Source organism: Bubalus kerabau, chromosome 6 (genome assembly GCF_029407905.1).
Source record: "Bubalus kerabau isolate K-KA32 ecotype Philippines breed swamp buffalo chromosome 6, PCC_UOA_SB_1v2, whole genome shotgun sequence".
NCBI lineage: Eukaryota > Metazoa > Chordata > Mammalia > Artiodactyla > Bovidae > Bubalus > Bubalus kerabau.
In genome coordinates this window covers 3362419-3375526 of record NC_073629.1, presented here as the reverse complement: position 1 = coordinate 3375526, position 13108 = coordinate 3362419, and positions in this window count along the sequence as shown.

Genomic DNA, 13108 nt, shown 5'->3' with positions numbered 1-13108 from the left:
ATTCTCTCCCCAAGAAAATGCAGGCCCAGTGTGTTTTGCATTCAGGTCTAGTTCTGATACCCTGGGACCCAGAGGCAGGGACCCTGGAGTGGAACCATATGTGTGAACCCATGTGGTCCCCCAAAGGTTGCTGTTGTTACTTTGAAGTTGGGACTTTCATACAATAATGACATCATACTGAGACTGAGCACAGGGTACATTTCAACATCTGTTTGATGTAATTGATTTGAGGGGCACCTCCTGGCAAATGGTGGTAGCTCTAGATCTATGCATTAATAAGGGTCCAGGGCAACTTCTACATACCAGGGGGTGCCCCACATTGCATGTTTTACACATGCAGTGATGTCTTCTTTGCCGGAGCAAAGAGATCCAGAACTAAAATCCAGAAAGGCCTTTTAATATGGATTGCAGTGGATCCTGGGCCCATGACTGTTCAGTTAGGGTTGGTGATAAGTAGCACTGAGGTTAGGATTGGATCGAATGAAGGCTGATAGTAATGGCTCTGGCTTCTGTTCACTGAATGGCCTTTCCTGCCACTGTTCTGCTCCTCATTACAAGGGAAGTGCGAGGTAGGAACACAGTCTCTTTCTGTCAATGTCATCAGACCTCTCAGTGCCTCCAGTGCTGGAAACCTTCATTTGCATCACTTTGAATCACTGCCCTTTTCTCCCCAGGAACCTGGCATAGTTTCCACAAGGGCAAGATTAGATGCTAATCTGAGGGATTCTCCATTGACCTTGACTCCATCTTATCTTAGGTTCCTTCTTCAGTGGTATTAAGGAGTTTATGGGAACATTTCCCCTAGGTCTTAGTGGGGGAGGAAGAGAAGTGCCTTAGATTGATTTGCTTAGATGTCAGCCCAGCCTGCTTGGTCATCGTCTCCATCAAATCAACCAAGTCCTGGTGGGGCCACCCACATCCTGGAAAGACACCACAGATGTGCCAGGAATGGGTCAGAGGTGCACAGAGAGGTCATTGCTTATTAAAAACCTTGATTGCTCTGTGCCTATTTGCTTCTGAGCCCTTTTGTTTTTTTTTTTTTTTCCAAAATCCCTAGGAGTTTTCAGGGCTGACTCAAAATGCCTGGTGGTTTCAGAGACATGCTGCTCCTGGCAGACACTCTGACACTTCCCTCCAGGCAGGAGGACCTTGGGCCAGGGCTGGCAAAGAGCTGCTCCCAGCTGGAGCTGCTGGGGTCAGGGCCCGTGGACATGCCCACCCGGACCATGCCAGTCCTAGGCTTTCACTCACAATTCACCATTTTGGCTTCCCAGGGTTTGACAAAAACCCAGCTTTTACATCACCAGCATAGCATGAAACTTACTGTTTGAAATATATTAGCAACTGCTGTTATATCCGGCTGGCAAGGTGCCAGGGAAAGAAATTAAACCTTGCATTTCCCCATCCCTCCCTCCCTACTTCCTGGTAACCCATCAATTCTGTTCAGAATGTGCCCAAGAGTGCCAACCCTTGCCGTTTGCCAGAGCCATGGCACTTGGAATTCTCGGTTAATCTGGATATCCATTTAGCCTCTGCCAACCCATTGACGGGCTCTGAGAATTCTAATGTTATTCCATGGAGAATCATTCTTGTCTACCCTGAGATGCGTGTAGCCAGTGGAGAGATGGAGAGGGGGGTGTGGTTGCCAACATCCCAATTTGACTTTTCAGTGATAGAGAGGAAATAATTTATGAAAGTCACAAAAGGGATATATGTCAACAGTTTAAGATATCAGTATGTGAATAATAAATTATGGCTCTATTTATTCTGTGAAACAAAACTGTAATCTTCCACTGAGAGAGAAAATAAAAAATTTACTGTCTTCTCCTGGGATTTCTTTGGAGGGAATGATGCTGAAGCTGAAACTCCAGTACTTTGGCCACCTCATTGGAAAAGACTCTGATGGTGGGAGGGATTGGGGGCAGGAGGAGAAGGTGATGACAGAGGATGAGATGGCTGGATGGCATCACTGACTCAATGGACGTAAGTCTCAGTGAACTCCGGGAGTTGGTGATGGACAGGGAGGCCAGGTGTGCTGTGATTCATCGGGTCGCAGAGAGTTGGACAGGACTGAGCGACTAAACTGAACTAACCATGCTGAGGAATCTTTGTCCTTCTTTTTGTAACCATTTACCCAGACTGCCTCTTGGCCCATGTCTGGTAGGGACCACAGGAATGAGGAAGGCCCCTTCTAACACTGGGGAATTTATGGTCCACTTAGGGAGAGAGCAAACACACTCATTTGTATCTGTAACATGCTGCTGCTGCTAAGTTGCTTTAGTCATGTCCGACTCTGTGCGACCTCGTAGATGGCAGGCTCCCCTGTCCCTGGGATTCTCCAGGCAAGAACACTGGAGTGGGTTGCCATTTCCTTCTCCAATGCATGAAAGTGAAAAGTGAAAGTGAAGTCACTCAGTCATGTCTGACTGTCCGCAACCCCATGGACTGCAGCCCACCAGGCTCCTCCATCCATGGGATTTTCCAGGCAAGAGTACTGGAGTGGGTTGCCATCGCCTTCTCCATCTGTAACATAAGGCTGTGTAAACATAAGGCTGTGTAAACACTTGTCTGAGGGAAGAGGCATCTACAACAAACATGGGGCACAGCTCACACCCATTCATTCTTTCAGAAAATATTTACTGAACTCTTATGATGCTCTCAGATTGATTCTTGCATGTGGGAATTCAAAGATTAAACATGTTTAAAAAAGTTTCTATCCCCAAAGAATTCGCAGTGAGGAGCCAGGGAAAGAACATGACTTTTGTAGAGACTTGTGCTCAAGTCCTATCTCTGCCTCTTGCCAGCTGAATAACCCTGGGCAAGTCTCTTTTCCACTCGGAGTCTGTGTTTCCTCACCAAAATAGAGGTGAATGAGAACAATCTCAAAGGGATGGTGAAGATGAAGTGAGATAAAGCACATGAAGAGCATTATAAGTACAAATAAATCACTGCATAAATGGGACTATCCTAGGCCATCAGGTGGATTGAGAGCTGGGCAGGCTAACTGAGGCCTCCTGGTTGGACATTTCATCACCAGACCTGACTGCTCCTCCTGTTGGGGGTCTGGAGATCCTGCAGTCTCAGGGCTTTAGACCTGGAGCCTGGGACTCACCACCTCTGTTTCTCTGCCTGCTGGCCTGGCCTTTTGGGGGATGAGTCCTCTTGGCCACAAAGCTCACCTACCTCGCCTCTCTGCCAGATACCTGGAACCCTGGTAAGACTCCAGCATGATTGGCGTGAAATCTGCTGAGTGCCTTGTCCTTTGTTTATCATTTATAACTTTTATTCTGGAAAATTTCAGACATATATAAACGTGGAGAAAATAGTATGACATACCCTCATGTCCTTTCAAAATATTCAATATTATTTCATTCATAACTCTACCTGCTCCTCCTGCCCTCCAGGTTATTTGAAAGGAAAGCACTTTAAAAAAAAATCGTAATTGCAATACCACTATCACACTTAAAAAATAAGAAAAAAAATTTTTAATATTAGCAAGCATTTAGTAGGAGTTCACTTTTCCCTGATTGTGCCACAAATGCTTACATGGGGGTATATTTCTTTAAACTGTGGTCTGAAGAAGGTCCAGAGGATGTACTTTGTAGCTATTTTGGCCTGTGTGTGTGCTGATGGGAATCATCTAGTAGGGAGGGTTAAGTTGTTAATGCAGGACAGTGAGAGATAATCTCAGTACCAAAGTGCTGCTGTGGATGGAGGGTTCAGAGCACAGCAGAAAAGTTGACATTAGAGAGGCGTGAAGATACTTTCCCATTTGACCGAAGGAGGAGGCAGGGGGTGAGGCTTTAAATCAATAGTCCCCAACGATTTTGGCATAGGGACTGGTTTTGTATGGCAGGGTGAGGGGAGATAGTTTGGGGATGATTCAAATGCATTACATTTTTTGTGCACTTTATTTCTATTATTATTACATCAGCTCCTCCTCAGATCAACAGATAGTAGATCCAGGAGGTTGGGGACCCCTGCTTTAGAGGAAGGTGGGTAAGAAGGTGGAGATGATTCTTAGGTGGTTGTTTTCATTTTCTGAGTTTGGTGTGAAGAGGATAAGAGATTTGATTTGAGCTGGGGAGAGCCTGAGGGCATCTTTGAAAAACTTTTGTTTAATAGATAAGGAGAGCAAGGTCCCAGAAGAGATTTGCCCAAGATTCCATAGTTAGTTAATGAGGTTTCAGAGCAGAACCTGTCTCCTGGGTCTTAGGCCAGTGCTCTCTTAACTGACCCTGACTGTTCATAAACAGAAGACTTTGTGGTTTTCCTGTCTCCCTCTAGGAATGGTTTGTTGGGCTCCACCAGGCTAATAGGGAGGGTGTGTCCCTGGAGATGGTCATTGTTATTCCATATTTGGGTGAGTCTGGATATTGGGTAGCACGATTTAAGTCCAAGAGCTTTGCCAAAGAAGGGACTCAAAATCACGGAATCTCAAACTTAAAGAGGCCCCTTCCAGTGGTCCTCAAGACCCATCACACTTGCTGGAATATTCCCCAAGGCATCCTGTTCAGTTTGTTCAGTTCAGTTCAGTTGCTCAGTCGTGACCCACTCTTTATGACCCCACGGACTGCAGCATGCCAGGCTTTCCTGTCCATCACCAACTCTAGGAGCTTGCTCAAACTCATGTCCATCGAGTCGGTGAGGCCATCCAACCATATCATCCTCTGTCATCCCCTTCTCCTGTCTTCAATTTTTCCCAACATCAGGGTCTTTTCCAATGAGTCAATTCTTCCCATCAGGTGGCCAAAGTATTGGAGTTTCAGCTTCAGCATCAGTCCTTCCAATGAATATTCACAGTTGATTTCCTTTAGGATTGACTAGCTTGATCTTGCAGTCCAAGGGGTTCTCAAGAGTCTTCTCCAACACCATAGTTCAAAAGCATCAATTCTTTGGTGCTCAGCTTTCTTTATAGTTCAGCTCTCACATCCATATATGACTCTGGAAAAACCACAGCTTTGACTATATGAATCTTTGTCGGCAAAGTAATGTCTCTGCTTTTTAATATGCTGTCTAGGTTGGTCATAGATTTTCTTCCAAGGAGCAAGCATCTTTTAATTTCATGGCTGCAGTCACCATCTGCAGTGATTTTGGAGCCCAAGAAAATAAAGTCTGTCACTGTTTCCATTGTTTCCCCATCTATCTGCTATGAAGTGGTGGGACCAGATGCCATGATTTTCATTTTTTGAATCTTGAGGTTTAAGCCAGCTTTTTCACTCTCCTCTTTCACTTTCATCAAAGGGCTCTTTAATTCCTCTTCGCTTTCTGCAATGAGTGGTGTCGTCTGCATATCAGAGGTTATTGATATTTCTTCTGGCAATCTTGATCCCAACTTGTGCTTCATCTAGCCCAGCATTTTGCATTATGTACTCTGCATATAAGTTAAATAAGCAGGGTGACAATATGCAGCCATTATGTACTCCTTTCCCAATTTGGAGCCATTATGTTGTTCCTTGTTCTGTTTTAACTGTTTCTTCTTGCCCTGCATACAGATTTCTCTGGAGGAAGGTAAGGGTCCCATCTCTTTAAGAATTTTCCACAGTTTATTGTGATCCACATAGTTAAAGGCTTTGGAGTAGTCAATGAAGCAGAAGTAGATGTATTTCTGGAACTCTCTTGCTTTTTCTATGATCCAGTGGATGTTGGCAATTTGATCTCTGGTTCCTCTGCCTTTTCTAAATCCAGCGTGAACATCTGGAAGATGGCAGAGTAGAAGGATATGTGTTCATCTTCTCCTATGAGAACTCCGAAATTGCAATTTGCTGCTGAACAAACATTGACAGAAGAATGTTTGATTCCACCAAAAAATGATATCCCACGTCCAAGAGCAAAGGAGAAGCCCCAACAAGATGGTAGGAAGGGTGAAATCACGTTTAGAATCAAACTCCAAGGTTTCCTACAATCCCTCAGTGAGTTGTCCAGCTACTTTTTGATCACGTGCAGTGACTGGGGGCCAGCCACCTCTCAAGCTGTGTACCCTAGCAGGAGACATCTTTAATGGCAAGAAAACATCAGGCTAATGTTGGGTTGAAATCTGCCTCCCTATAATTTCTACCCACTGAGCTGAATTCTGCACCTGAACCTATACACATAAACTCATCCCTCTCCTTCCTTCAGATCCTTGGAGCCGCCTCTCAGCTCCCCCTGCTGAGAAATGACACTGCTTCTGAGCCTGAACACTGTCGCCAGAACAGAGGCCTCAATCTGGAGCTTAGAGGGCTGATTCTCTCCAGAGCTCAATTTTTGTTACTTGCGTTGTGGAATCCAGGAAATAAACTCTGCTGTCTATTCCATATTCTATTTCTGAAAATTCCATTTCTATTTCTTTTCATTTTGGTGCCCTGGGACCCCAATCAAAGCTGTTTAGTACATCCTACTTCTTTTCCAAGAATGTTGCCTGCACCATCTCATGTGCCTCAGGCACACCACAGGGCCTGCTTCCAAGAGACAAGCTCCTTCCTTCTCCATTAAATTCCAACAGGGAGCTCCAGGGCACCAAGCCTCAACCAGAGGCTCCTCCTCCACCAGCTCATTGATCTACAACCAACAGGAAGTCTTTGTGGGGTGGGGGGAATGCTGCTCAATGCAACAGACAAGAGTTGTGGGATCTTGACTGGAGTCCTTATACATATCCCTTGTTATTTACATTCTTCCCACAGAATCTCGGATTTTGTTCACCTGAGAAGTCTTTCCAAGCTACTCTAACCTACGTTAACCTCCTCTTCCTTGGGAATCTTTATCTTAAGACTAGTGGCATATGGGTAGGAGTCATCTTTGCCTGTGAGGAGGAATATTCTATCACAGATATTGTTTAATTATGGCAATGGTGATAATATAAACCAGATCTGCCTTCATTGAGTCTTTTGCTTCTATATTCTTTTTTTTTTTTTTTTAACTTTCTACTTTCTTTTTTTTTTTTTTTTAATTTTATTTTATTTTTAAACTTTACATAACTGTATTAGATTTGCCAAATATCAAAATGAATCCGCCACAGGTATACATGTGTTCCCCTGCTTCTATATTCTTTCTGCACAGTGTACCAGCTTACCACTTGCACTGGGATGGATGCTCTGCCAATTCGCCTTGGCATGCTGCTTCTTGACAGTGACTTGTAGCTTACCCTATGGTTTCTCGAATGTTTTCACAAACCTTGGTTTTCTCCCCCAGCCCCGGGATAAGCTGTTGATGCCTGGGAGGAATCTTACTGCTTTTACCCACAGCCTAAGCCTGGCACAGACCTGGGAACATGGTCACTGCTTAACACATGACTCCTTGATTTTGTGAGTGGATAATTGGAGTGGTTCCCTGTTCCCAGCAACTCCAGAGCAAGGCATTGTGATTTTAATTTTTTCTTTTGAAACCATCCCTTCGGATCTGCCTCAAGGAGGAGAGAGACAGGGGTAAGCAAGCTTTTATATGTACCCGAAGAAAGAAAAGTGATACACACAGGTTAACCCGCCTGGCCTCTCCCACACCTGTCACCCTCAGCTGCTTGATAAGGCAGAGCTAGAAGGGTGTCTGGCAGGCTGGATCCACAGTTTTCTGAAAGTCAGGGGCAGGAATCTGACTTTTCTCTACTTCTCTCATCCTCCTTCTCAGCTCCACCTTCCTTTCCTAATTACTTTGATGGGATTTCAAAGACCAGAGAATCTTTTTTGTTGTTGTTGTTCCTAACCTCAGCAGTCCATATGATTTCATTCTGATTTTGCTTTGGCTGAGTCCTTGACCTGTTATAATTATTTCCCCAAACTGCCTGCAGTCCCCAGTGCACACAGCTAAGTATCTGCAGAGCAGGCCCAGAGTGTTCTGTAAGCTTCTGTTGGATCTGGGGCTCTGTAACCTCGTCTGTTGGTTGGGTGCTGGGTGCCCTGGCTGGACAGCTCTGGCCTACGGGAGGCTCTGTAAAGGCCCCATCCCTTACCCGAGCTGGTTGTCTGTGAGGATCACCCAGTGACCACCAGTTAGCTTCTCCTGAATCTCCATTCCAGCCACATGGTGGCTAGGCTCCTTTCTGGGAATGAGGCCATCCTGGGAAATGATTTCATTCAATTATTTATTCAACTCATCCCTTCATGTCTTCAACATCTTTTGAGACATGACTATGTGCTAGACATCATGCCAGGTGCTATATGTCTGATTCAAGAGTCAATAAGCCATGGCATCTGCCCTAAAGAACATCAGTCTAGTTGAGGAAACAGCAAGTACACAAGGAAGTCTTATATGCTATGAGGGGGGCACAGTTCAAACACTTCCAGAGCTCAGAGGACAGGAGGAGGAATTTATTTTTAAATGGGAGAGCAGGGAAGTCTTCTTGGGAAAGGCTATGGTGAAGCTGGGTCTGAAGGGTGGATTTAATCTGGACATTGGAAGCAGGAGGTAGAAGAAACCATTTGTGTGAGTGAGTCTGCAGGACCCTCTTGAAGGCCAATCAGGATCCCGGCTTCCCCACGGCCAGCTGCTGGCTGTCTTCAGAAACTTTGCCAGCCACCTATCTGCCAGCCCCAGTTCTTACTCTCTCAAGTTGGAGCAGTGATGAAGGCTGATGGTCAAGGTCACATGCAGTCTCAGGCTCATGACTCCACTATCTTCTTTCTGGCTCATCACATGAGAGCTGAGGAAGCTTCCCATTTCTAGCTTCTTCCACCTTCTTATTCTACACTGCATCTTCTCCAAGTACTGAATGAATTACTCTAAAATGTTAAAGATGCTGTCACGCAGACTGACGACCCATAGAAGCCCACATCCCCTGCCCTTGGACCAATGCTATTTTTCATCTTTGTTCATTAGCATAAGCTGGTCTTCCCTTCTCCTCACTCCTCTTGACAGGCTGACTCCTTACAACCTTCCAGACTCAGCTCCAGTGTTGCCCCTCCTCCTGACTGTGTCCCTCTCCCTGTTCCCCTTCATATCACCATTGCCCATAACCACAATGCATTAAATTATGTTTGTATTTGAACCTGTGTGCTATATTCTGTGAGCCCCTGCATACTGTCTTATTTCAGGATAGCAACTCTGTATTGTCCCATCGTTGTGCATATGTTGTAAATGCTTAATTGGCATTTATTGGGTCAAGAAATGCAGGCAGGGTACTCTATAAAGCAAATGCCTCTGCAATTTGTATGGTGAAATTTGGCTTGAGGAATGGAAGGGAAAGACTGCAAATTTCTTCTTAAAGCTATCATATTTAAATTATCTCTGCTCTGGCCATTTTCTGGCTAGCAAGAAGGCTCTGGGAGCACATTCAAAAGTGGGAAAGCTTTTTGGATGTGATGGGAGGAAGTGGCCTACAGTTCTGGGGTCTGGGGACTTTCTAGGTAAGACTCTTCTTTTACCCAGATGATTGGCCTCAGTAGTCTTTAGGAGGTCAGTGGTTCTCCAGGTGTGGTCCCCAGGCCAGCAGCATCAGTATCACCTGGGAGTTTGTTGAAAAGTCAAATTCTCAGACCCCACTTTAGACCTACTGTATCAGGAGCTCCAGGACTGGGACTCAGTTATCTGTGTCTTAACAAGTCATCTAGGTGACTCTGATAGATGCTAAGGTTGGACAACCTGTGGACTAGCTCAGTGCTTCTTAAAATGCCCTCTGTGTAAGAAACACTTCAGTTCAGTTCAGTCGCTCAGTCGTGTCCAACTCTTTGTGACCCCATGGACTGCAGCACGCCAGGTCTCCCTGTCCATCACCAACTCCCGGAGTTTACTCAAGCCCATGTCCATTGAGTCGGTGATGCCATCCAACCATCTCATCCTTTGTTGTCCTCTTCTCCTTCTGCCTTCAATCTTTCCCAGAATCAGGGTCTTTTCAAATGAGTCAGTTCTTACCATCAGGTGGCCAAAGTAATGGAGGTTCAGCTTCAACATCAGTCCTTCCAATGAACACTCAGGACTGATTTCCCTTAGGATGGACTGGTTGGATCTCCTTGCAATCCAAGAGACTTTCAAAAGTCTTCTCCAGCACCACAGTTCAAAAGCATCAATTCTTTGGCACTCAGCTTTCTTTATAGTCCAACTCTCACATCCATACATGACTACTGGAAAAACCGTAGCCTTGACTAAATGGACCTTTGTTGGCAAAATAATGTCTCTGCTTTTTAATATGAAGTCTAGGTTGGTCATAACTTTACTCCTTCTAAGGAGTAAGTGTATTTTAATTTCTTGGCTGCAGTCACCATCTGCAATGATTTTGGAGCCCAAAAAAACAGTCTGCCACTGTTTTCCCATCTGGGGTAACTTACTTAGAATGATAATCCCTAGACTCCATCAGAGAAGTACTGATTTAGAAAGTCAGAGAGGCCCAGGGAATTGCACCTTTAACAGGCACCCTGGGAGATTCAGAATTCATCTCCAGATCCTGCCTCCAGTTCGTCAACACCACAGGAGATGATCCCTGAAGCACCTATGGCAGCAGCTGGCCTTTGGTTCTGATTGGCTAGGAGCTGTTGGTACAAGTGGCAGAAAGGTGGGTCTGGGAGGCAGGTGCTTGGCCTGCCTTCTGATTGGCCAAGAGAGGCCCTTGGGAGAGAAAAATGATGACCATGCAGTGGGGTGGAACTCTGAAAGGAAAGAGGCTCTGTGCCTGGAGTAGGATATTCTTTCCCCGAAATAGCCCAGATGGGTATCGAAGGTAGGGCGTAGCACTTCTGCCCCTTTAAACACCCTTGTATATTTGCATTTAAAAATAGAAAGAAGCTCATGAATAATTTGTGAGTCATGAGCAAGCCCCTTCAAAATACAGTCATGAATAAAATATCCTGCTTTGCCTCCTCTAATGGCACCGGCCTTTGATGTTTTATTGATGGCTTGCCTGTCCTGAGTGCTGCTGGCTCCTGGATTAATTCCTGTGATTGAGCCCTTGACCCTCTCAGGTTGGTGGGCTTGGCCTCGCTGGCTGTCTGGCTTGCTTACACATAAATACACTGCCCTGTTTTAGACAGTCTGACAGGGCTGCCTCAGACCCCTTCAGAACAAGAAGCATAATTACAGGGTTGTGGGAACCTCTGCCTGGCCCTACTGGGAGCATGGGACGTAAATTACCAGAAACCGTTGTTTGCAGCAAGGTGAGTCTTTGGGGCAGGTGCAAGTATGTCTCCCATTTTATTGCTTCCTGAGAAGCTGGGTATGGAAAGCAGATATTAAGAAGCTGTAAATAATAATCTTCCAATACCTATATTGACCAAGGCTCTGAGGCTGTGTCCCATTGGAACAGAGGTTCCATCTGCCCAGGGGCTGTGTGTGTGAGACAAAGCAGAAGCCCCACCAAAGGAGATGTGGGGGTGGGGTGGGGGGCTTGGCTTTGTATCAACCTAGGGAGTTGGTAGGTCTGGGCACCTGTCAGGGACCTTGTTTTAGGCAGAGTCCCCAAAAGCTGCCAAGGGTATATTGCTGTCTATAAAAATTAAAATAAAACTTATAAGAAAGCTCCATGGATAATAAAGAACACTAAGAATGAAGCTTTCAGACACTGGATGTCCTAGTTGTGGCCAAGAAGTGACTCTGGCTTCACAGAGGATGACCCTGGAAAGACAGGGAGCCAATGTGCTGGGACTCCTAGGGATTGTTGGAGGGTGAGATAGTTTCAGGGTAGGAGTGTGGGGGCTCTACAGATGTGTTTTGGCTCAAGTGTTGGATCAGGTCCCCAGTTTGTTGAGAAAGATAGCCATAAGAACTGAGAAAGCAAAGTGAGCATTTGAGGCACCTACAGTGGTGGAGGCAGAGCCTTTCAGAAGCCCAGCCCAGCAATGTTAGTAGCTCCAGTCACTGCTGTGGTTCCAAAGAGGGCCCTGCCAAGTCTGGGGGGATGAGAGGAGCCCAGGAGCACTAGGGGCCATGGCAGAGCAACTGAAGGCATTCAGTCTAAGGAGCAAGAGCGTCTCAATAGCTAGAGACTACAGTGGTCAACAGGTAGAGCTCCCTTGACTCTTGACTACCCACTCCAACCCCTTTTCCCCACCCTGTGACTGCCCATCAATTCCTGGGCTAGAGTCCCAAGCAAGGTTTCCTACTGGAGAGTGGGATGCAGGTCCTGGTCAAGATGCAGAAGGAGGTGGTGGAGGTAGCTTGAAACCACCAGGGAGCATGAGCATGAGCCCTGGTGGAAGGAAGAGACCCCAGAAGACACCGTTCATGATGCTTGCACCCTCTCCAGGGGGTGAGGGCAGCAAGGTAGTCGCATCACTTGGGTTCTGTCCTGTTGGGAGCAAGCAGCACCAAGACTAGACCTTTGACCACCATCTGCCGAAAAATTATAGTCAACATACACACACACACACACACACACACACACACACACCTCTGTTGTTTTTCAGTTGCCAAGTTGTGTCTGACTCTTTGTAACCCCATGGACTGCAGTGCACCGGGCTTCCCTGTCTCTGATCATCTCCTGGAGTTTGCTCAAAATCATATCCATTGAATACGTGATACCATCCAACAATTTCATCTCTACTGTCTTCTTCTCATTCTCCCTTCAATCTTTCTCAGCATTAGGGTCTTTTTCAATGAGTCAGTTCTTCGCATCAGGTGGCCAAAGTATTGGAACTTCAGCTTTAGCATCAGTCCTTCCAATGAGTATTTAGGGTTGATTTCCTTTAGGATGGACTGGTTTGATCTCCTTGCTGTCCAAGAGATTCTCAAGAGTCTTCTTGAGCACCACAGGTCAAAAGCATCGTTTCTTTGGCACACCACTATTATAATGTGTAAATGACATTGCATGAGTTGTGGAGCATATAGTCCATAGTCACATACAGCAGCCATGATGGGGATGGGCTTTCTTGCCACCACTTCAGGCTGCCTTCAGAGGCAAGTGCATTTAATAGCATCAAAGCCTCCTGTAAAAAGAACTCGTGGTGTTGCCCACTGGGGGTGGTGATAGGTATTTTTCAAGCAATGTCTTGGTCTGTTTGGGCTGCTATAATAAATTACCACAGATTGAACATTTATAAACAGCAGTATTTGTTTCTCACGTTCTGAAGACTGGAAAGTCCAAGACCAAGATGTCAACAGATTTGGTGTCCAATGAGGGCCAATTCCTGGTTTGTAGATGACCATCTTCTCCCTGTGTCCTCACAGGGTGGAAGGGACAAAGGAGCTCTCTGGAGTCTCTGAGAGCACT